The sequence below is a fragment of the Pseudophryne corroboree genome, chromosome 7 (genome assembly GCF_028390025.1).
Source record: "Pseudophryne corroboree isolate aPseCor3 chromosome 7, aPseCor3.hap2, whole genome shotgun sequence".
Taxonomy (NCBI): Eukaryota; Metazoa; Chordata; class Amphibia; order Anura; family Myobatrachidae; genus Pseudophryne; species Pseudophryne corroboree.
Genome location: NC_086450.1, coordinates 78,053,742 through 78,079,103, shown reverse-complemented (window position 1 = coordinate 78,079,103; position 25,362 = coordinate 78,053,742). Strand labels below are relative to the sequence as shown.

At 42.7% G+C, this 25,362-nt stretch overlaps 1 long non-coding RNA gene across 1 annotated transcript; it reads right to left on the bottom strand.

Annotated features, from left to right (window-relative positions):
* Positions 1-1,987: 1,987 nt before the first annotated feature.
* LOC134943394 (uncharacterized) lies at positions 1,988-23,528 on the bottom strand. Its single transcript, XR_010181514.1, has 8 exons — positions 23,461-23,528; positions 23,086-23,152; positions 22,789-22,855; positions 22,415-22,481; positions 22,023-22,099; positions 21,654-21,720; positions 21,275-21,341; positions 1,988-2,168 (listed from the first exon to the last, which is right to left on the bottom strand). It is a non-coding gene; the product is annotated as an uncharacterized LOC134943394 (long non-coding RNA).
* Positions 23,529-25,362: the final 1,834 nt, after the last annotated feature.

The following is a 25,362-nucleotide window of genomic DNA, read 5'->3' as shown; positions in this document are numbered from 1 at the left end:
TACTCCCTAGCTCCAACTACACCCCCCCATCATCAACTAACTACACATTTCACCTCCTACACACAAGCCACCTTAATTATTACCTAACGCATCACACAACAAAATAGGTCATTATATACTTAACATTTACACAATCAGTTTGCATATCTCCCTAACAGTGATATTATAGCTGACCCTATTCTTACACTGTACATCCAGCACAACAACGCAGCAGTGTGCAGTGATAAGCATATATACTAGCGCTGATTGAAAAGTAAAGAGACTGTCTCTGTTTATCCGCCATGACGAAACGTACGAAGATCATCCACTCGCTGTGACCAAACAAAGAAGATTACGGCAGTCCAACCGCAGGTTCCGACACGTATACCTATGGGGCAGATAAAATAGAGGCAGTCTTACTACTTTTCAATCAGCTCTCATAATTAAACACACCTTTTATTTGCATAAATATACTTTGTTCCAAGAACCACAACATGATACATTGTTAACTCCCAAAATCGCACACATAGTATCACGTAGTATATATTATCCATTCTGACTGACATAGTGCAGCATCCCACTCACCAAATCAATGATGAGAAGGAAGGGGTGGGACGTCCTCGTATGCACCAATCAGATAGTATTGCTGGCTATATACACCTGGTCAGTTAACATTACAGGTCATCCCCATAAAGGCCCCATATATTTATCCGACCGCAGGCGATTACCCCGGCAGCCTCCCGGGGGGCAGTATCGCCCGAGATATATCGGATTATGTCCTTTCGCATCCAATGTATCCTGGGCGATCCCAGCCATGCCCCCAGGTGGGACCTGATTGAATGTGCAGCACATTCAATCTGGAGGATCCGATCCGATGCTCACGGGAACGCGCATCGGATCGGACCAGAGACACCTCAAAAATGCCCGATTTCACACAATATATCGGGCCGAATGCCCGGATTGGGCTGAAATCAGGCATAATTGCTCTAGTGTATAGGGCCCTATAGGGTTACATGTGTTAGATGACCACACTTATTAAGAACACCACCAGCATCACTAGCAAAGCTACTTCCTGCTACTCTCTCTGGCTGGAGTAGAGGTACTCTCATCAAATCTTGTAAGACAACGGGTTGCAGACCTCGAAGTTTAGCCGGCACAGACAGGCATCAGCGTGTCCCCGGCGCGTGGTCCATATCACCCGTGGCTCCCCGAATACTGCAGGAGACCACACAGCTAAGGCAACTGAGTGACGCATGCCACTGTGTCCCTAGCAACCTCACCATCAAGCCCAGCAGCCACAGCCACCATTCATTGCCCTACAAAAGTACTTACTGGTAAGTGGATTCCACAATAGACTGGATGCCACCTAAGGACAATGGGGCAGATGTATTAACCTGGAGAAGGCATAAGGAAGTGATAAACCAGTGATAAGTGCAAGGTGATAAAGGCACCAGCCAATCAGATCCTAACTGTTCATTTACATATTGGAGCTGATTGGCTGGTGCCTTTATCACCTTGCACGTATCACTGGTTTATCACTTCCTTATGCCTTCTCCAGGTTAGTACATCTGCCCCTGTATCTACTACTTTGACTATTCTGTACAGGTGTTATCCTGAAAGGATAACGCCTGAACCCTGTGACTCACAAGTGGTTATTAATGTTTAATATCAATAAAACACTTTACCACTACATCAGACACCACCATAAATTCCACATCTGCTAAACACACAGGCATAATACATTCTGTATATACACTTGTGCCATTCCCCATCTATCGCCTTACTCCATTACTTCCTTGCTGTGCTGCATTCCCTTCATTTATTTCCATTACTAACCAGAAAGGCGACACACCTTTCACCATGCAGCGGCACTACACCCAAACACCCCATAGTGAGTGCAGTTACACCAATGCTCTAGTTACCCATTTAATTTATTGTCTATCTGCTTCATTTCTGTTTGTTTTGGTTAAAGAATTCAGATGCACAACAGTTAAATGATAGATGGGAGTGTTTATTAGCAGAGTATAGATTGCTGGTACAGGTCTCTGGAAGTTGTCCTGGAACCCAGTTGTTACTGATGCCAGGGAAGGCGCGCCATTCCGTCCTGTACCGTAACTTCGGAAATGTTACACACACCCGCATGTTCCTGGATGACGTACTGTGGCATACCGGCTGTCACTCAACATCTACTGTAACACATAAGATATACATACAATTTTGTTACTTTTTTTTTTTTTTTTAAACATCCTGTAATTGTTCTATAACTAAGGTGCAAACAAGTAATTTATGTTTCAGTGGCAAATTTATCCAGCTAAAAAGATCGGAGGCCTGATCTTTGATACTTTCTCGTTCTGTACACACAGACGGTTTATTAGATCGGAACACAAAGCATAGGGGAAATTGCATACATGCTAAATTAATTGGTCCTCTGTCTACATCACTCTCTGTGACGCGGATTGTGAAGCTGTCCAATGAATCATCTATGGTTTTGTTTTTTATTTCTGTGGGCTGAATGGCAGTGTGCACTGATAAAGAATTGTCACAATCACCTGTGTAAGAAGCACAAAGCTGTTTATCTCATACAGTATCTGACTTGCATTTACCATGCTCTAACCGGATTTCTGGTGAAGTATGGTTTAGCAATTATGGACACCTTAGTCCATCATGTGGCACACACGGTGGTTGCGTGAGCTTGAGCTGCAGGCACAGACCAGTCATCACTACACCAGTGTGTACCATTTATGCATGGTAAATGAAACAGGTCATACATGTGCATGTTTGTAAATTGTTCTTACTAAGGTCTTGAAAGTTAAGAATTGATGTATTGATCTATTTCTGAAATTTGGTCTAGAAGACTATTAACTAGTTAATTATTCAGTTCCCTTTTAAGCTGGGTTATATCACGGGTAGTCAATGTGCGGTGCTCCAGCTGCTTGTGGAACTACACATCCCAACATGCTCTGCCACTGTTTTAGCATGCCCTAACAGCCAGTCGCTTAAGTGCTGGACATTTCCTACTCCTGGGTTAATCTGGGTACACACTATAAAGATATGTAATTCAAGTGACTAATTATATATCTGTTGCGGTTCGGCGGGTGTGTATACCTGATATGTCTGTGAACGACTTTGTTCACAGACATATCTGACCGGCCCTGCAGCACAACCAATGCCGATATATCCAAAAGATATATAGGTGCATCTGCCGGTGTGTACTGATAAAGCTAAATATTTATCGTATATAAAACACTTTAAGAGGTCTAAGAACACTATACGCTATCTACGTAAGAAGTACCGTAAGGGTACGCAAGTTGCGTAACGATCGCTCAACCGTAGTCGAGACGCTCAAGCGTCACGTTCGCTTACGGCCCAGAGATCACAGGCAGGCACGCTATTGGCTGCCGACTAACGTAATGATTCGCTATAGCGTAGCGGACGCTCGGGACCACGAGGAGATCACCAGCGGTGCAGACGCTTATAACGTTAAACCTTTATATCTATACCTTTAACAACGAAATATACAGTAAACCTTAGTGTGGTGACAGAGTGTAAGTGCAACCTGGTGTAACCTGATTAACTACAAAGCTGCTTGAGCGTCACCGACGCTCAGGGAATACTTAACACTATAAGAAATACACAGATACCTGGGCTTAGGGTCCAAAACCTATTATATGTATTATGACTATTATACTTGCAAAAGAATCACAGTACAAAGCATACACTACAATATAACATAGACTAACTAACCAGATAACTACACAGGAAATACAATACAATACAATTAAGGGAAAAATACGGGTGAAATAGAAGAGAGAGAGAGAGAGAAATGGCTCACAATAACATCAAGACAATATGATTGCGGAGAAACACTTACGCACAAGGGGAAACGATCGCATGCGCCTCGATATCCAGCTCCCGATTATCAGCAATGAGAACCGTTGAAGAGAGTGTACTGGATATGGTCGGCCTGCCTATTTATGCCCCACACACAATACAATTCAATGGTCCCTACAATCTCATTGTTCATTGGACACAGGAATTCGGCTTCGCATTATAACAAAAGGTCATAGGTTGATTCATACAGGTGGGCTGTGACTATTTCCAACAGCTCAGGTGGGAGGGAAACTGGGTTTCCCGCCGCATGGGTAATAAAGTGCAAATAAAGTAAATGTTCATAAACTTCTTATGTCCATAACTATTCGCACGAGCGATTTATCTGCTTCAAACCAACACCGGAATATTTCTAATTAAATATTCTTCCGATGGATACTAAACACCACTGTATTACTCCTGTCTGACCCTTCGTATCAAACAAAGAGGGATTTCTCTGTTCATGAACATTCTATATTAACCAAACTTTCAGAATCTATCAAAGGGACCATGATCTACAAAATACATTATTAGTGAAAATATGTAACGAATGAGTCGCACGCTATGATTACATAAACTCTACCGTAAATACGCATACCATGCGCCTGCGGGTGCCCGCGACTGTGAGTATGCGCACGTATGGGAGAGCGTACGCATGCGCAGCGCGGACCAGTATGAGGTGCAAATATGGCAGTGTGTGTAGAGATATTTTTCTGACTTTGACAGTCCACCCTTTGGCAGTCAATAATAACTGCCACCTTCTAAAACATTTCAAAAGGAGAAAAATATATGTCAGGGGTTAATTCATTTCCATGGTTGGGTAAGGGAGGAGAGAGGAGTAGGTGGGAAGAGGGTATGACCTAGTGAGATAGCAGAAGCATGTGTGTATGAGTCCATGTTTGGGGGGTCATGTATCATCGTGCCGTACGTGTTGTAAATCAAGCTTCGAGGTATTGCGAAGTATACATGTGAATTCCTTCTTATCCCGTGGTACGGGTCTGTGGATGGGCTGTCAAACTTTACCGAGCTCTTTTTTGGCTTTGGTTGTAACAAAATGGGGGAGCACATTTTAGTTGATGATACATGAATGGGGGAGATATGTGATTGCTGATATCTGTGCCTGTATTCCCTATCGACTATGTGTGTTATTACCTGAGGGTTGTAGAAATGAAGAAAAGACATAATTACGGTAAATGCGGTGGTATTCTATGTCAGGTAAATATACATCTGTCGGTTGAAGTTTTGTTCGGTATCAGTTGAAAGTCGTCTTCTTTGCGCTGTTTTGCCCATTAGGTGCGAGCAAAAAGCTTTGTCAATGCCATTAGATTTACAAAAAGTGTTGGGCTAGCGTAAGTTTAAGAATTCTAGGGAAACTGGGGATCCATGGCAAAGTTCATCAAATGTCCGTATCTAAAGTGGTCAAAACTTCTTCTTTGGTCAATCCGTTGTCTGTATATCGTCTCGTCAACTTCCTCGTCCAAGTGGGTCTTTTTATCTTGGAGAAAAACCAGAAAAACAGGTGAAAGAAACGGACCGTATAGTCGCATTTTCATTACATCATTTTTTCTATTGTTGGGTCATAAATCAAATCCAGGTTAATTACAGTTTCCTCACTCCTCAAACTCATTACTCTTGTACTTTGTTTGCACTTCATTAAAGCCTGACCGCATCTAAATATCAAGCCAATTGATATGACAACACCTAAGATACATAGGAGAAACTTCCCAACATCCATTATGACTCCTTGAGCCCAGTCTCCTAAACCGGAGAACCAATTTCGCGGGTTCAACCATGACACCCAACCAGTCAGCTCATTACCTACAGCAGCAAGAGTGAGATTGTGTTTTCGGCGAAATTCCCACTTCAGTTGGAGAATATCGTCCATCTTTTGGTCTATGACCTCGACCGGATCCTCGGTGCTATTCGTGATATACGTGCAACACTTCACGCCATACTGTGTTGCCAATGTAACACAATATCCGCCTGTCACTGCTGTGAGGTAATTAAGAACCATTCTATGCTGCACCAGTTCTGTTTTATAAGCTTGAAGTTCCCTTCCAGTATATCTAAACGTGTCATCATACATTTCAGTGATATTATCTAACAAATCTGCGAGCGCCGATATGTATTTATAATTCAGCACTCCTCTAGCGGTGCGGGTGAAATCTAACGCGATTAAGAATTGAATCCCGGTGGATTCACTTATCAGATCAGAGGCCGGATGCTCTGTCTTCTCTATCAGGTGCCTTTTAACAACGTGCTCGTAATGGGTGTGAGTATAAGGAGCTTGGGCACCACGGTGTATGTCTTTCATTTTGTCATGTGACACAGTCATTACTTCAGGCAATACTTTTCCAATATAACACAATCCTTCAGAGTTTGGGGCAAGCCACTTGTACGCCTTTCTCCCGCATATGAAATATGCATCATCGGGGAGAACATATGGGACGGAGTAGGACATAACCATATTACACACCTTCCATGTGAAATCTCCTAACCCTAATTCTTCCATCTGTTTAGTACACGTATCAGGTTGTACGATATGTGCACAGTATCCTGGTGATACCTCTCCAACTCTAGTAATCCTATTTCCTAAGGTATACCTATACCGGAAAGATTTTCCTCTACTGGCTATGTGGCGTACAAGCTCTGTATCTGTAGGCATTCTATCTGCTCTATGCGAAAAGGTCATGGTTTGGTTGCTCCATGACACTTCCCAATTTCCGGGCTTTCGGGGATTGGAGATGTTGAAACATAATAGGGACCTATCCACGTGGTATTGGTGGAGCTTTAAACTAGGAGGACTGGAGATATTAAACCTCCGGTCCACCGGTCTCCCACCATTTAACTCAAGTACCTCCTCTATCGTTAAAGGAAATTGGTACTAGCCCTGATTTGCTATGACCCTGAGGTACTTGAGAGCATACCCAACAATCTGTTTTGTTTAACACACTACCCACTAAGGAGTGATAGTCACTCAATGGATGCCGGTCCATATGGATATTAAAACTGGATTGGCATTTCTTAATGCACCCATCCTCAATGACATTGTTACAGAGCCTACAGATACAGTTTTCTTCAGCTAACAATCCTTCACAATTCCTTCTATGGTCAATGCTATCGGATCGTTTTCTGATACTCGCCTTTGCTTGTTGGTTATGTTGTTCTCGGAAAACTACGCCTCCATCTTTATCATCAGAACCCATTCCAGAACCTCTCTCGACCTCCATGGTACTCTCGCCGGAACAGACTGCTCTGGTCAACATCATGGTTAACAGGAAAATCCGGATCACAGTCTCTTGGGGCAAGTCCATCTTATAGGAGGAAGCGGAGAAGAATGAGAAGGGGGAAAAAGAAATTTTAGGGAGAGGGGATGGGAAGTGGAGAAAAACAATAAAAGGGAACAGGGGATCGACAACTGCTTTTGATCTTGTGGTTCTCGATGCTCAGGTGCCGCCTTAGTCCTCCTGGAACAGACACTCCAGTGATACAACCTCTACCGTCTGTTCCTTATCGCGGGACCTCTCTGGATCAGCAACCTTCTTGCAGTGGGATGAATGAACCCAAGTCTCTCTCTCAGCAACCTTCAATGCTGTAGTGCTAGTCAATAAGACCTGGTATGGTCCTTCCCATCTGTCAATAAGGCAACCTGAGCGTAGAAAATTCCGTATCATTACATAATCCCCAGGTTCAATGTCATGACAATTACTATCTGGTAAATCAGGAATCACTAACTTCAGATTATCATTTTGATTCCTTAACTGTTTACTCATGTTAATCAAGTACTTTACAGTCACTTCATTGTTACATTTCAAATCATCCTGAGGGTTAATCATGACATGCGGTTGTCGACCAAACAAGATTTCAAAAGGGGACAGATTAAGAGGGGACCTGGGAGTGGTTCTGATACTGTACAATACAATGGGTAAAGCTTCTGGCCATGTCAATCCTGTCTCTGCCATCACTTTACTCAATTTATTTTTAATAGTGCTGTTCACTCTTTCGACCTTCGCACTCGCCTGTGGACGGTACGGAGTGTGCAGCTTGCTATCAATTCCCATCAACTTACACATTCCTTGAAAGACATCACCTGTAAAATGGGTACCCCTATCACTTTCGATTATTCTAGGGATACCATATCTACATACAAATTCCTGCACAATTTTCTTAGCAGTAAACATAGCGGTGTTTGTAGCCGCAGGAAATGCTTCGACCCAATTTGAGAAAACATCTATACAAACAAGTACATATTTCAAATTCCGACAAGGGGGTAATTGTATAAAGTCAATTTGTATTACCTGGAAAGGGCCGCCGGCAGGTGGGATATGGGATGGTTCTGTAGGTATTGCCTTTCCAATATTCTTTCTCAAACAGGTAAGGCATGACATTGCTCTTTTACTCGCATGAGAGGAGAATCCTGGGGCGCACCAATATGCTCTTACCAATTTGCACATCCCTTCCTTGCCTAGATGAGTCAGCCCGTGAGCTGCTTCAGCCAGACATGGAAGATATGCTCTGGGGGCCACTGGTTTACCATGTCCATCCGTCCAGAGTCCTGAGGACTCCTGGCCATATCCCTTTGCCTTCCAGACTGCCTTTTCCTGTGTGGAACACAAATTTTGCATCTCACACAACTTTTGTGTGTTGATGGTATTAAATACCATCAGTTGTGTTGTGTCTGTCTGTCTGGGGGTAGCAGCTGCTAACTTAGCTGCTTCGTCTGCTCGGCTGTTACCAAGCGATACTGGGTCTTGGCTATATGTATGTGCTTTACATTTGATAACAGCCACTCTGTCGGGTTCCTGTATCGCTGTTAGAAGCCTTTTTATGTGAGCTGCATGCGCTACCGGTGTACCAGCTGCCGTCATGAAATTTCTGAGGCGCCATAGGGCTCCGAAATCATGAACTACCCCGAAGGCGTATCTAGAATCGGTGTAGATATTGGCTGACTTACCCTTAGCCAATTCACATGCTCTGGTTAGGGCGACCAGTTCAGCAACCTGGGCTGAGTGAGGTGGGCCTAGCGGTTCCGCTTCTATGGTGTCTTGGTCATCTACGACTGCGTATCCAGTACACAAGTCTCCCGAGTCTGACTGTCTATGACAACTACCGTCCGTGTAGAACGTGAGTTCTGCATCTTCCAGTGGGTTGTCACTGATGTCAGGCCTTGCGGTAAAATTTTGGGTCAAATATTCCATACAATCATGTGTATCTTCCTTTGTATTAAATCCTCCTTCCCCATCACTCTCACCTTCCACCCTTTGTGCCTGACCAGGCACACCTGGGAGATATGTTGCAGGATTTAATGCACTGCATCTCCTTATGGTGATGTTTACGGGGGCCATTAGGGCCAATTCCCATCTTGTAAATCTCGCTGATGATACGTGTCTGGTTTGGGCAGAATTCAATAAGGCTGACACTGCATGTGGCGTATGGATTGTGAGGTTGTGGCCTAGCACGACATCTTCGCTTTTTGTCACTAGCAATGCTATCGCAGCAACGCTTCGCAAGCATGTGGGGAGGGATCGCGCTACCGTGTCTAGCTGAGCGCTGTAATATGCTACTGGCCTGCTGGCATCACCGTGCTTTTGGGTTAGTACGCCTGCCGCGCAACCAGCACTTTCTGTTCCGTATAGTTCAAAGGGTTTCCCATAGTCTGGCATACCTAGTGCTGGTGCCTGCGTTAGGCACTGTTTAAGTCTCTCAAATGCTGTTTCGGACTCGTCTGTATGCGAAATCCTATCAGGTTTGTTTGAGGAGACCATTTCCTGCAAAGGTAACGCTAAAATGGAAAACCCTGGGATCCAATTACGGCAATACCCACACATTCCTAAAAACGTTCTGATCTGTTGCTGGGTTTGTGGCAGAGTCATGTCTCTAATTGCTTGAATTCTATCAGCGGTCAGGTGTCTCAGTCCTTGTGTTAAACAGTGTCCTAAATATTTTACCTTAGTTTGGCATAATTGCAACTTGTCTTTGGAAACCTTGTGTCCTGTGTCTGAAAGATGAAACAGGAGCTGTTTCGTATCCTTCAGGGATGCCTCCAATGAATCAGAACACAGTAGGAGATCATCCACGTACTGTATTAATACTGATCCACTCACTGGTTGGAAAGACTGTAAACAATCATGCAAAGCCTGAGAAAATATACTTGGACTATCTATGAAACCTTGGGGTAATCGAGTCCACGTGTATTGGACTCCTCTGTATGTGAATGCGAATAAATATTGGCTGTCAGGGTGCAGAGGTACCGAAAAGAAAGCGGAGCAGAGGTCAATGACAGTGAAAAATTTGGCAGTGGGAGGGATTTGCATTAGGATGACAGCTGGATTTGGCACTACGGGGAACTGACTGTCAACTATTTTGGTAATCCCCCTTAGATCCTGCACTAGTCTGTAACCCCTCCCCCCACTCTTTTTAACAGGGAAGATGGGACTATTGGCAGTGCTGGACGTTCTTACCAGAATGCCCTGTTGTAGCAAGCGCTCTATTACTGGGTAAACTCCTAACTCCACCTCTGGCTTCAGAGGGTACTGTGGGATTTTTGGAGCTATCCTACCATCTTTTACTTGTACAACTACTGGAGCTACGTTTGCCATTAATCCAGTGTCCTGTCCGTCTTTTGTCCAAAGTGACTCTGGTATCTGAGATGTCATCTCTTCTACTTGGGATGGATTCCTATTTGTCATAATGGTATGCGACATTAATTTTGACGGGGAGTCTAACATGTCTCGCACTTCCTGAGCGTGATTCTCAGGTATGTCCAAGAATACACCTTCAGGAGTACAATAAATGACGCACCCCATTTTACACAGTAAGTCTCTTCCCAGGAGATTAGTTGGTGCCGATGCAGCCAGCAAAAAGGAATGCTTGGTATGCAAAGGCCCTATTGTAATCTCGGCTGGTTTGCTAACAGGGTAGTGCTGGACTACTCCTGTTACTCCCATGGCTGGAATTGTCCTACCAGTGGTTCTCATGCCCACTGTCGAATTTATCACTGACTTGGCCGCCCCTGTGTCTACAAGAAAGTTTAATGATTTACCAGCTACATTAATTGCAATTTCGGGTTCACTTCCAAGGCTTGCAATCAATTTTACTGGCTGCAGATTACAGGTATGGCCACACCCCTATTGGGTATGGTGACCTCCCTGAATCCCGCTGGCAGCAACTACTTGTGAGGGAGATAGCTGGGAACTACCAGAGGCATGCCAGTCTCTGTTCGGGGGATATCTTTTTGTTTCCCCTGTATGTGGCTCATAACTCCGTCTCTGTGGACCCTGATCCCAATGTCGTGTGTCGTGTCGTTGTCTAGGGGGTTGGTAAGACTTTTGTCGATTTCTTGATCTACAGTCTCGTGCAAAGTGTCCCTGTTTGTGACAAAAATAACATGTTACCACAGTTGACTTACCCACAGGGTTTGGTGATATTACCACAGGCTGCTTTGTGGTCAGGGCCTGTATACTTACTGACATTAACTTATCACCTTGTGACTCCCTGTGTCTGGTGATGTTCCGGTCGTGATCAATAGCAGCCTCTCTCAAAGTGGCCACTGACAGACCTCGCCAACATGGTTGCGTGGTCTGTACCCTTGCCTTTAATGCTTCCTTTAAACCATCCATTAGTACAGATACTGCTACTTCTTGATGGTTTGCATTGGTCTTAATGTCCTCTATACCAGTGTACTTTGCCATTTCTAATAGTGCCCGGTGAAAATATTCTGCTGCCGTTTCTGACTCCTTTTGTTTAATGGAGAATATTTTGTTCCATTTAACAACGGCTGGGAAATACTCCTTTAACTGTAAATTTATCCTTTTTACGTTATCTTTGTTGTACACATCTGTAAGAGGTACATCCTGATCTAATCCACAGTCAACTAAGAATTGAGCTGCGTCGACATTGGAGGGTAAACAAGCTCTTAGCAATATCTGCCAATCTTTATTATTGGGCTCTAAAGTGTTTCCTAGGTCCCTGATGTATTTTTGGCTAGCAACCAAATCTTTTCTAAGGTCAGGGAATTCAGACACTATGGTCCTCAATTCCATTCGGGTAAACGGGCAATACATGGCAATGTTCCTAACGGGTGTGGCTCCTGACGTGTCTGTTTTCCCATTGGGAACTACTATTACCTTAACAGGATTTACTCTAACAACCTCATTCTGTGTAGATTCTACAGCCTGTGGTGAAATTGTTTCAGCATAATGTATGGTGCCGTACTTACCCGTTGACACGACCTCACCTATCCCTCCGCTAGGGGCCTTTGTTACTAATCTCGGGGGTGGAGCAGTTCCTACTGTGGTTTCCGATATGGTGGCCGCTAGAGAGAGCGCTGAAATTGTTGCCGAATCGTCTTCTTGATCACACTCCTGAGGAAAGTTCAAAACAGGGTACAACTTGCACGGGTTAATACTTGCATGGGTTAATGGTTCAACATTATCTTTAACATTTACATGGTTACTAAGTGATTGTGTGTTACACCTTAGTGCGTCTTTCTCCGCAATCAACTTCTCTCCCGCTATATATGGTGGCGGTGGGGCCGTGGCTATCAGTTTCCTGACCGACCCAGATCCCGCCGCCTGAGCCAAACCTCTCTGTATCTCACCTTCCTGTTGCCACAACTGCAAATAATCATAATGCTTGATTCGTCTCTTTGCTGATTTTATGAGACATATCCTCCTCCTTAAATTTTGTAACACTTCTGGGCTGAAGCTACCTATTCTTGGGAATTTCTCCCCGTCATGTACCGTCATTCTCTCCCATTCATCACATAAAACCTCTGTGTGACTTCCATATTTCTCACACATTACGTATCTGGCCGATCCTACTGGTCGGTTTACAGAGTCAACCCGAACCGAGGTTGATCGCCCCCTTCCTGAACAACTGGCCCCCATAATCTGCAGGTGTTGCTTGCTCTACCTCTGATCTCTATATCAGGGTCTTCAGCGAACCCTTACAGAAAACCAAAATATTCACGATAGGCAGGCGGTGAAGTTTACCGAGCACCCCACTCGCTCGCCCACGCCGACCAATGCGACCTGATCACACCGATATGGTGCTGGCGCACTCGACCCAGGGCACCTATTAACCTTTGTTTACTTGAAAAATGCGAGTGTGATCCGAAGAGCACTACCCTTTCCAGTAAAGGTGGGGTTGTTAGATAGTTCCTGAGTGACCAGCGAACTTCCCTTTTTGAAAAAATAAAAAATTACACAAATCACGTTAGAATGTACAAATAGCGTTTGTGACCCCTTTACTCTAATGGTACTAGGTCAGATTACTAACTACTGTACACAATTACGTGCGGTCCAATCGTTCAGCACACAAGCAACTAAGCTTATGTACGGAAAGACCAATGGAATCGAAAATTGCGGCTGCGAATTCCTTCAGCGAGAGCTTGTATGGCCTATATGGGTGTTGCACCAACCCTTTTCGGTGTTGTGCCTGTGGACTGTATAGCGGACTTCCTTGTTTACTGTACCTGGACCTGCTGGTCTACTATGACCTCCTGGTCTTGTTCTATACGACCTCCTGGTCTTGTTTTATACGACCTCCTGGTCCGCTATACTCTAATGCTCAAATTGTATGTTTAACTAAGGATGCCTCCCTAGCCACCGTGCATGTCACTTACACGTATGTTCCTCACGAGTACTCGGTGATTTCTTTTGGTTCAACCTCCAAGTTATATAAACTTATGTAATACAAAAACACTCACTCATCACATGTACACTTTTGTTTCTATTTCTATTTCTGCGCAGAAATTTTTCTTTAGACCAGATGTGTTACCAATTAGGAGCAGGATCTGTTAATTTAAATTTCGGACACCCAAAAAAATAGACTTGCGTTATTTCTCGCCTCGCGTTATTTACCGCTTTGCGTTATTTATCGCTTTGCGTTATTTATCGCTTTGCGTTAAAAATCAACTTATCGTGACTTGAGCTACGTGGGCGTAACCGGACGCTCCGTTGCGTAATATACGCTGCGTGCGTCGGCCTTTGGATTGCGTACGCAAGTCTTTGTTAGGGACACGTGCACGCAAAGCAAAGATCCACCGTAACACAATTTATACTTTTATCAATGTAGATGATCCTTGATCATCTACCACACACCACACTGACTTCGCCTTATCTCCCAGGCAAAACTGTGTGTTTGTCTATATTTTAACTTTATTACCTCTATTCTTAAATTATGAAATAACAGCAAATCTCTTTTAGCACTTTTATCAACTATAAAACTGGCACAGGAGAGTGATATACGAAAATACACAAATGAAAAGGAAATGCAGATATATGCGTGCGTGTGTACGCAAGATAGAAAAATAAACAGTTTTAAAAGACACTAGCGTTTTGTTCTTACCTCCGGTTCCCGGATTCCTTCAGCACCCTTTACCTAAGCGAAGCAGACGCTTATCCCGTCAGCACTACGAGGGATACAACCTCCCGCCCTTTGCTGAGGGATAATGTCTGCTGATCTACCTAGTGCAGATATGTGAAGGACTGGACGAGCCCGCAATTGATAAAGCTAAATATTTATCGTATATAAAACACTTTAAGAGGTCTAAGAACACTATACGCTATCTACGTAAGAAGTACCGTAAGGGTACGCAAGTTGCGTAACGATCGCTCAACCGTAGTCGAGACGCTCAAGCGTCACGTTCGCTTACGGCCCAGAGATCACAGGCAGGCACGCTATTGGCTGCCGACTAACGTAATGATTCGCTATAGCGTAGCGGACGCTCGGGACCACGAGGAGATCACCAGCGGTGCAGACGCTTATAACGTTAAACCTTTATATCTATACCTTTAACAACGAAATATACAGTAAACCTTAGTGTGGTGACAGAGTGTAAGTGCAACCTGGTGTAACCTGATTAACTACAAAGCTGCTTGAGCGTCACCGACGCTCAGGGAATACTTAACACTATAAGAAATACACAGATACCTGGGCTTAGGGTCCAAAACCTATTATATGTATTGTGACTATTATACTTGCAAAAGAATCACAGTACAAAGCATACACTACAATATAACAGACTAACTAACCAGATAACTACACAGGAAATACAATACAATACAATTAAGGGAAAAATACGGGAGAAATAGAAGAGAGAGAGAGAGAGAGAGAGAGAGAGAGAGAAATGGCTCACAATAACATCAAGACAATATGATTGCGGAGAAACACTTACGCACAAGGGGAAACGATCGCATGCGCCTCGATATCCAGCTCCCGATTATCAGCAATGAGAACCGTTGAAGAGAGTGTACTGGATATGGTCGGCCTGCCTATTTATGCCCCACACACAATACAATTCAATGGTCCCTACAATCTCATTGTTCATTGGACACAGGAATTCGGCTTCGCATTATAACAAAAGGTCATAGGTTGATTCATACAGGTGGGCTGTGACTATTTCCAACAGCTCAGGTGGGAGGGAAACTGGGTTTCCCGCCGCATGGGTAATAAAGTAAATGTTCATAAACTTCTTATGTCCATAACTATTCGCACGAGCGATTTATCTGCTTCAAACCAACACCGGAATATTTCTAATTAAATATTCTTCCGATGGATACTAAACACCACTGTATTACTCCTGTCTGACCCTTCGTATCAAACAAAGAGGGATTTCTCTGTTCATGAACATTCTATATTAACCAAACTTTCAGAATCTATCAAAGGGACCATGATCTACAAAATACATTATTAGTGAAAATATGTAACGAATGAGTCGCACGCTATGATTACATAAACTCTACCGTAAATACGCATACCATGCGCCTGCGGGTGCCCGCGACTGTGAGTATGCGCACGTACGGGAGAGCGTACGCATGCGCAGCGCGGACCAGTATGAGGTGCAAATATGGCAGTGTGTGTAGAGATATTTTTCTGACTTTGACAGTACGGGTGACACCCCAACTGCAGGGACCGCCAACACTGACATCACAACTGGACGAGCCCAGTAGCGATGTGTGGTCTGACATAGAGAGGCCGATTGGTAAGTGTGCATAGCTTAACTAATCAGATGGCCAGTCGGCCACTAGATCTTGCCAGTGTGTACCCAGTCTTATGGAACCACACACTAGCAGATAAAACCACAATATGAACGTTCTTGTTCATTAATGAATGAGAACTCATTCATATCGTTCTGTGTGTAGGCACCAACGATGAATGATGCGCGGCCCCGCGCTCAATCATCGTTGGTGCACCGTCGCTTATGCATGCAGGCCAATATGGACAATCTCGTCCATATTAGCATACAGTGCTATGGTGACGGGGGAGTGAAGAAACTTCACTCCCCCCTGTCACTGCGCCCCCTCCCCGCCGCCGGGTCGCCCGACGGCCGTATCCGCTGTCAGGCAGCTTGGCGGCGGATCGACAAATGTGTAGGGCCCATTACACTGATGGACTGCGCTCATTGGGAAATACTAATGCCCTATCAGTTGCAGTGGTTTCTTTTGTCTGTTTTTTCAGCTGTTTGGCATAGCAACAGTGTTTCCCACAGAATGTAATGTTATTCATTTTACAGACTACTACAATTCATGGCTTAATAAAGCTCCCTTATTGTACAGGAGACAGCCAGTCACAATACCGACCACTACATTCCGCCCGCTCAAAATCCTGCCGGAATCCCGATGTCGCCATTGTGACCGGCGGTCTCCCGACCCGCCGGTCACGTACACCCAACCCATTGTACTGCCCACACAGTTTTGTGTTTGTTAGCTTTTATGGCAGAAAAGTCTGCTTAATATTGCAAGTAGCACTTATTTATAATGGAAAATAAAGGTAGAAACATTTTTGTAACTTTGCGTATGGAGAACAGAAGATTAAAGTAAACTTGCAAAATAGCCTGTGTTGTGGTAATGAGCTAAGAGATTATTTTGAGAGATCATTCCTGTAAAAAAAACTAGTAATTGAGTGGTGCAATTAACTTATATATGTAACATAAGAAGGCATGAAGACTTTACCATCACTGTGTATTGTACTTATTTTATTAAATACGTTGTACATGAAATTATTCAGGCTGATGCCACATGATTATTTTGTCTCGCTGTTCTGTTAAAGAGGATACTTCATATTCACATTTGTTACCTGGTAACATTTTTAAAGTCCTAATGTTTTATTCACACAGGAATGTTTGATGTATTTGTGCATGCATCATAAATATGTATTGACTGCTGAAGGCGATGTTCTGAGGATTTCTAAAATCACACTCAGTTGAAATGTCTCAGAGACATAGAATGCCAATGCAAACAATAGGTGCTTTTATGGGACGCAATGCTTTATATGGCAGTGGGCTACTGCTGGTACTGCCCATGAGTATAAATCTACTAGTCTGTAGACACTCGGCCGGTCTCAGATTCTGGGCTCTCTGCTGCTAAATACTGATAAAGAAATAGATTTATCCTGCTGCAAATAAATGGGGCATGTGTCATTAGAGAGATTTAGTAAAGGGTTTTCCTTTTAAGGGGGGTATTCAATTAAGTGCCGTTTTTCGGCACTAATTCAACACGGTATTCAATTGCGGGCATTTTCGTACGTTTTTAATCCATTTTCGCCCATGCCGTATCACTTTTTTTTCCGAATCGGCATGGGTCAAAATATGCGCCAAAAACGGGAAAAAATGCCCGCAAATTTGCCAAAACACATGTATCAGCAGCGAATTTGCAGATACTTGTGGTTTTCACCAGTGCCGGATTTTTCGACCAGTCGAAAAAACGACACAGGAATTGAAACAGGCAAAAAGTGATTTTTTTTTTTTTTTTTTTTGACTGGTCAAAAAAAGGGCACTAATTAAATACCCTCATATAGGTATGTTATTTAGCTCCAAAACATACATCATCACACTGACATTTATAGAGTTAATGCATAAGTTTTATAGTATGTCCCTTCCTTTTAACAAATGAGGCCCATTTATGGAGTGTATGTTCATTGACTTACTAATAGGGTGTTTTGTCCTGGCACTGTCTCGGTTTTAAAACGCCCTATTTATAAACTACAACCATCTGGAAGTGAAGTTGCACAGTTTTAACGTCCCAGGTTGCATATCACTGGTCTTCAAGAATTTCAGACACTTCTGGCACAAGTCATTCAAAACACTAAAGCATTAATTTACTAAATCATTGTATTCTATGTTATAATGATTCCTCTCACTAAACTCTCCATCAGTATTCACAGGAAATGTTCTGTTCTCTTTTTAGTGAGATTAAAATGATTGAAGATTTTAGTCACACTGACTTTAATGGTATTGCAAGGTTCTAGGTTTGAACTTCCAAGATTCAAAACTAACCCAGTATTTTTACCTAATATTTTACAAGGATAAAGAATTTATTACTACAGTAGGAAATTTCAGTCTCATTGATAAAATTCGGTTAGGGACTTAATTATTATTTAGTTTACATTTAAAGGACTAGAACACTAAGAGTAATTCTAATTCATGAACACAGAATAGAAACCCTCCACACAGAATAGCGCACGCATAAAATACTTATTGGTTTGATGGATCTTTCAAAGTCTCATGTGACCTCAAAGAAACAAAAAAGAATGCATATAGTATTATATCTTTATGGCATTTCTACTAAGTCTTTATGGGGAAACTCGTACCCTTAACTTTGTCTATCGGATTAATGATAGACAAATAAGCGTCTGAAACTCCAATTAATCTTGCAGGGTCCCTCCTCTTAAAGAATCCTCCTTCTGATATTTTCAGCAGTGTCTCCTCAGGATGTTACATGTGAAAACAGAGATTCGCCACCATAGTGTAAAACCATACATTTATTTTCACAGACATAGATAAAAATTAGCCTCCCACCCTTATAGGTGGTCTACTAATCGACAGGTAGACAAAACAGGTTAAAAACAGCCAAATTGTGACATCTGCAAATGTTGGACTCCTACCAGATGGAATGGTCTATTCTGAAAAATAGACTTTTTCACAGGATTAGTGAAGAGACCTCAGGCGTCCCTGGAAACAGTCCTTCGTCCTGGGTAGTAGTCCGTCGTCTGCAGCGCCCCTCCTCACCAACGCGTTTCAATACACAAGGGTATCTTTCACACCTTGAGAAAGATACCCTTGTGTATTGAAACGCGTTGGTGAGGAGGGGCGCTGCAGACGACGGACTACTACCCAGGACGAAGGACTGTTTCCAGGGACGCCTGAGGTCTCTTCACTAATCCTGTGAAAAAGTCTATTTTTCAGAATAGACCATTCCATCTGGTAGGAGTCCAACATTTGCAGATGTCACAATTTGGCTGTTTTTAACCTGTTTTGTCTACCTGTCGATTAGTAGACCACCTAAGGGTGGGAGGCTAATTTTTATCTATGTCTGTGAAAATAAATGTATGGTTTTACACTATGGTGGCGAATCTCTGTTTTCACATGTAACATCCTGAGGAGACACTGCTGAAAATATCAGAAGGAGGATTCTTTAAGAGGAGGGACCCTGCAAGATTAATTGGAGTTTCAGACGCTTATTTGTCTATCATTAATCCGATAGACAAAGTTAAGGGTACGAGTTTCCCCATAAAGACTTAGTAGAAATGCCATAAAGATATAATACTATATGCATTCTTTTTTGTTTCTTTGAGGTCACATGAGACTTTGAAAGATCCATCAAACCAATAAGTATTTTATGCGTGCGCTATTCTGTGTGGAGGGTTTCTATTCTGTGTTCATTTATTTGTGAAGTGTTGGTGGAACTTCATTCCCTCTACTAAGAAAAGCAGCCACGTGTGCGCAATCGTGACTGTCTATCTATCTTCTGTAATTCTAATTCATGATTAATTTGTTGAACATGAACTTAACATTACTTGAGGCTTCATGATGGTGATTCAAAATTTGACTTCACCTTTTTATCAATATTTTATATTATATTGAGTCTTCATGTTTTCTTGATGAACAAAAGTTCTAACAACCCAGCATGCATCACCGAATAATATTTTACTAGGAATGAGTAAAAATATTGTTAGTAGTATAAAATTGCAATCTCAGTGATTAAGTCCTTTGCGGGGCTTTGTCATGCTGATTACAAATAGTGTACATTTTAACAACTGAAATATCCTAAAACAAGAGAGAGAGACACAAAATCCTGGCTAGAGGTTTTTTTTTTTTTTTTTTTAACACCAGCACCTACAATAGCTCAAGATTTATGTCTAAATTTCCATCAAGTCTTGGCCATACTGTGAGATGGCATCATTAAGTGTTGTCCTAAAGTATGTATGTATGAAATAATTTACCTTCATATCTCATAAATAAATATAATTTAAAAAGAATATTGATTCAACTCAAAGCAAAAGGTTTACAACAAAGTGTGACCATTGAGTGTCCAATACACCCCTACTAATACACAACTACTAATATAAATTATAGTCCAATTAACCTAGCAGTGTTTAGTAGAAAATGCATATAGTAGATGAAGTGATGCTAGGAGTATGAATCCAATACACCTGTGGAAGACCAGCAGAGAAATGGGTCACATCAGCTTAAGGATCTCAGTCTGTTTCCAGAACTCAAATTTATTTTTCATCACACTTTATTCTAACACACTTCACATCTACATGGCCTACACGACTTCACTGCTGGACACATACTGATTAAGTAGAACAAATAGACCTGTGTAGAGTCCTAATTGAAAGCTGCCACCCTCAGAAAACTCTACCCAAAGCAAAAGGTTTACAACAAAGCATGATCATTGATAGTCCAATATAACCCCCCTCCTCTAATACACAATGATTTCCTTCTTTACTACAGACTGAGAGCTACTAATATAAATTATAGTTTAATTTACCTAGAAGCGTTTAGTAGAAAAAGCATATAGCAGATGCAGGGGATGCTAGGAGTATGAATCCAATAGGGTGTAGTACGGCTGACCGGCGGTCAGGAGACCGACGCCGGGATCCCAGCGGGAAGGGCAGAGTGCAGCAAGTCCCTCGCGGGTTCGCTGCGCTCGCCACGCTGCGGGCTCGGTGGCGACTGTCGTGGACACCCACGAGTGTAAATAGTCCCTGTTAGTCGGCATGCTGACCATCGGGATAGTGAGCAGTCGGGATGGTGGAGGAGGTCATGTGACTGTCGGTCACCCGACCACCGGTCACATGAATACCACCCATCCAATACACCTGTGGAAGACAAGCAGAGAGAGGGGTCACATCAGCTGAAAGATCTCTGGTCTATCTCCATGACTCATTAATATTTCATCACACATTTACAACATTTCACATCTACACATCTTCACAGCAGGGCACATATTTATTAACTATAGCATGAAGACCTGCGTAGAGGCCTAATTGAAAGCTTGCACCCTTAGAAATCTCCACCCAAAGCAAAAGGTTTTCAATAAAGCATGACCACTGATAGTCCAATACACCCCTACTAATACACAATGATTTACTGCCTTATTAAAGACTGAGAGATACTAATATAAATTATAGTAACACTTACCTAGCAGTGTTTAGTAGAAAAAACATATAGCAGATGCAGGGATGCTAGGAGTATGAATACAATACACCTGTGGAAGACAAGCAGATAAATGGGTCACATCAGCTGAAGAATCTCTGGTCTACCTGCATTACTCAAATTAATATTTTATCACACTTTATTCTAAAACACTTCACAGCCAGACACATATGGATTAAGTAGATCATGTAGACCTGTGTAGAGGCCTAATTAAAAGCCCCCATCCACAGAAAACTCTACCCAATGCACAAGGTATACAATAAAGTGGGACCATTGAGAGTCCAATACACCCCTACTAATACACAATGATTTCCTGCGTTACTACAAATTGAGAGCTACTAATATAAATTATAGTCAAATTTACCAAGCAGTGTTTAGTAGAAAGAGCATATAGGAGATGCAGGGATCCTAGGAGTATAAATCCAATACACCTGTGTTACACAAGCAGAGAGAGAGGGTCACATCAGCTAAAGGATCTCTGATCTATCTCCATAATTCATATTAATATTTCATCACACATTAAACACTAACACACTTCACATCTACACATCTTCATAGCCGGGCACATATTTATTAACTATAGCATGTAGACCTGTGCAGATGCCTAATTGAAAGCCTCCACCAACAGAAAACTCTACCCAACGCACAAGGTATACAATAAAGTGTGAACATTGAATGTCCAATACACCCCTACTAATAAACGTCTACTAATAAAAATTATAGTCCAATTTACCTAGCTGTATTTAGCAGAAAACGCATATAGCAGATGCGGGGATGCTAGTAGTATGAATCCAATACACCTGTGGAAGACTAGCAGAGAGAGAGGGCCACATCAGCTGAAGGATCTCTGGTCTATCCATTTTTCACATCAATATTTCATAACACTTTATTCTAACACACTTCATGTGTACATATCTTCACAGCCAGACACACATGGATTAAGTAGAACATGTAGATCTGTATAGAGGCCTAATTGAAAGCCCCCATCCACAGAAAACTACCCAATGCACAAGGTATACAATAAAGTGGGACCATTGAGAGTCCAATACACCCCTACGAATACACAACGATTTCCTGCGTTACTACAAATTGAGAGCTACTAATATAAATTATAGTCAAATTTACCTAACAGTGTTTAGTATAAAGAGCATATAGCAGATGCAGGGATCCTAGGAGTATGAATCCAATACACCTGTGGAAGACAAGCAGAGAAATAGGTCACATCAGCTGAAGTATCTCCGGTCTACCTCCATAACTGAAATTAATATTTTATCATACTATTCTAACACACTTCCACAGGCAGACACATATGGATTAAGTAGAACATGTAGATCTGTATAGAGGCCTAATTAAAAGCCCCATCCACAGAAAACTCTACCCAATGCACAAGGTATACAATAAGGTGGGACCCTTGAGAGTCCAATACACCCCTACGAATACATGATTTCCTGCCTTATTAAAGACTGAGAGCTACTAATATAAATTATAGTCCCATTTACCTAGCAGTGTTTCATAGAAAATGCATATAGCAGATGCAGGGATGTTGGGAGTATGAATCCAATACACCTGTGGAAGACAAGCAGAGAGAGGGTCACATCAGCTGAAGGATCTCTGATCTATCTCCATAATTCATATTAATATTTCATCACACATTAAACACTAACACTGTTCACATCTACACAAGGTATACAATAAAGTGGGACCATTGAGAGTCCAATACTCCCCTACAAATACATAATGATTTTCTACATTACTACAAACTGAGAGCTACTAATATACATTATAGTCAAATTTACCTAGCAGTGTTTAGCAGAGAACGCATATAGCAGATGCAGGGATGCTAGGAGTATGAATGCAATACACCTGTGGAAGACAAGCAGAGAAATGGGTCACATCAGCTGAAGGATCTCCGGTCTACCTCGATTACTCAAATTAATATTTTATCACACTTTATTCTACCACACTTCCACAGCCAGACATATGGATTAAGTAGAACATATAGACCTGTGTAGAGACCTAATTGAAAGCCTCACACACAGAAAACTACCCAACGCACAAGGTACAGAATAAAGTGTGACCATTGAGAGTCCAATACACCCCTACGAATACACAACGATTTTCTGCCTGATTAAAGACTGAGAGCTACTAATATAAATTATAGTCAAATTTACCTAGCAGTGTTTCATAGAAAACGCATATAGTAGATGAAGTAATGCTAGGAGTATGAATCCAATAAACCTGCGGAAGTCAAGCAGAGAGAGAGGGTTACAACAGCTGAAAGATCTCTGACCTATCTCCATAATTCATATTAATATTTCATCACACATTAAACACTAACACAGTTCACATCTACACATCTTCATAGCTGGGCACATATTTATTAACTATAGCACGTAGACCTGTGCAGATGCCTAATTGAAAGCCCCCACCCACAGAAAACTCTACCCAATGCACAAGGTATACAATATAGTGTGAACATTGAATGTCCAATACACCCCTACTAATACACGACTACTAATAAAAATGATTGTCCAATTTACCTAGCAGTATTTAGCAAAAAATAAGAATTTACTCACCGGTAATTCTATTTCTCGTAGTCCGTAGTGGATGCTGGGAACTTCGTAAGGACCATGGGGAATAGACGGGCTCCGCAGGAGACTGGGCACTCTAAGAAAGAATTAGGACTACTGGTGTGCACTGGCTCCTCCCTCTATGCCCCTCTTCCAGATCTCAGTTAGGGAAACTGTGCCCGGAAGAACTGACACAATAAGGAAAGGATTTGGAATCCCGGGTAAGACTCATACCAGCCACACCAATCACACCGTACAACTCGTGATACTATACCCAGTTAACAGTATGAATAACAACTGAGCCTCACGAACAGATGGCTCATAACAATAACCCTTTAGTTAGGCAATAACTATATACAAGCATTGCAGACAATCCGCACTTGGGATGGGCGCCCAGCATCCACTACGGACTACTAGAAATAGAATTACCGGTGAGTAAATTCTTATTTTCTCTGACGTCCTAGTGGATGCTGGGAACTCCGTAAGGACCATGGGGATTATACCAAAGCTCCCAAACGGGCGGGAGAGTGCGGATGACTCTGCAGCACCGAATGAGCAAACTCAAGGTCCTCCTCAGCCAGGGTATCAAACTTGTAGAATTTTGCAAACGTGTTTGATCCCGACCAGGTAGCAGCTCGGCAAAGTTGTAAAGCCGAGACCCCTCGGGCAGCCGCCCAAGAAGAGCCCACCTTCCTCGTGGAATGGACTTTGACTGATTTAGGATGCGGCAGTCCAGCTGCAGAATGTGCAAGGTGAATCGTGGAGCAGATCCAGCGAGCAATAGTCTGCTTAGAAGCAGGAGCACCCAACTGGTTGGGTGCATGCAGGATAAACAGCGAGTCAGTCTTTCCGACTCTAGCCGTCCTGGAAACATAGATTTTCAGGGCACGGACTACGTCCAGCAACTTGGAAGCCTCCAAGTCCCGAGTAGCCGCAGGCACCACAATAGGTTGGTTCAAATGAAACGCTGATACCACCTTAGGGAGGAATTGGGGACGCGTCCTCAATTCTGCTCTGTCCATATGGAAGATCAGATAGGGGCTTTTACAGGACAAAGCCGCCAATTCTGACACCCGCCTAGCCGAAGCCAAGGCCAAAAGCATGACCACTTTCCACGCGAGATATTTTCATTCCACGGTCTGAAGTGGCTCAAACCAATGTGATTTTAGGAAATCCAACACAACGTTGAGATCCCAAGGTGCCACTGGGGGCACAAAAGGGGGCTGAATATGCAGCACTCCCTTAACAAACGTCTGAACTTCAGGCAGTGAAGCCAGTTCTTTTTGAAAGAAAATAGACAGGGCTGAAATCTGGACTTTAATGGATCCCAATTTTAGGCCCATAGTCACTCCTGACTGTAGGAAGTGCAGAAATCGACCCAGCTGAAATTCTTCTGTGGGGGCCTTCATAGCCTCACACCAAGCAACATATTTTCGCCATATGCGGTGATAATGCTTTGCTGTCACATCTTTCCTAGCTTTTATCAGCGTAGGAATGACTTCA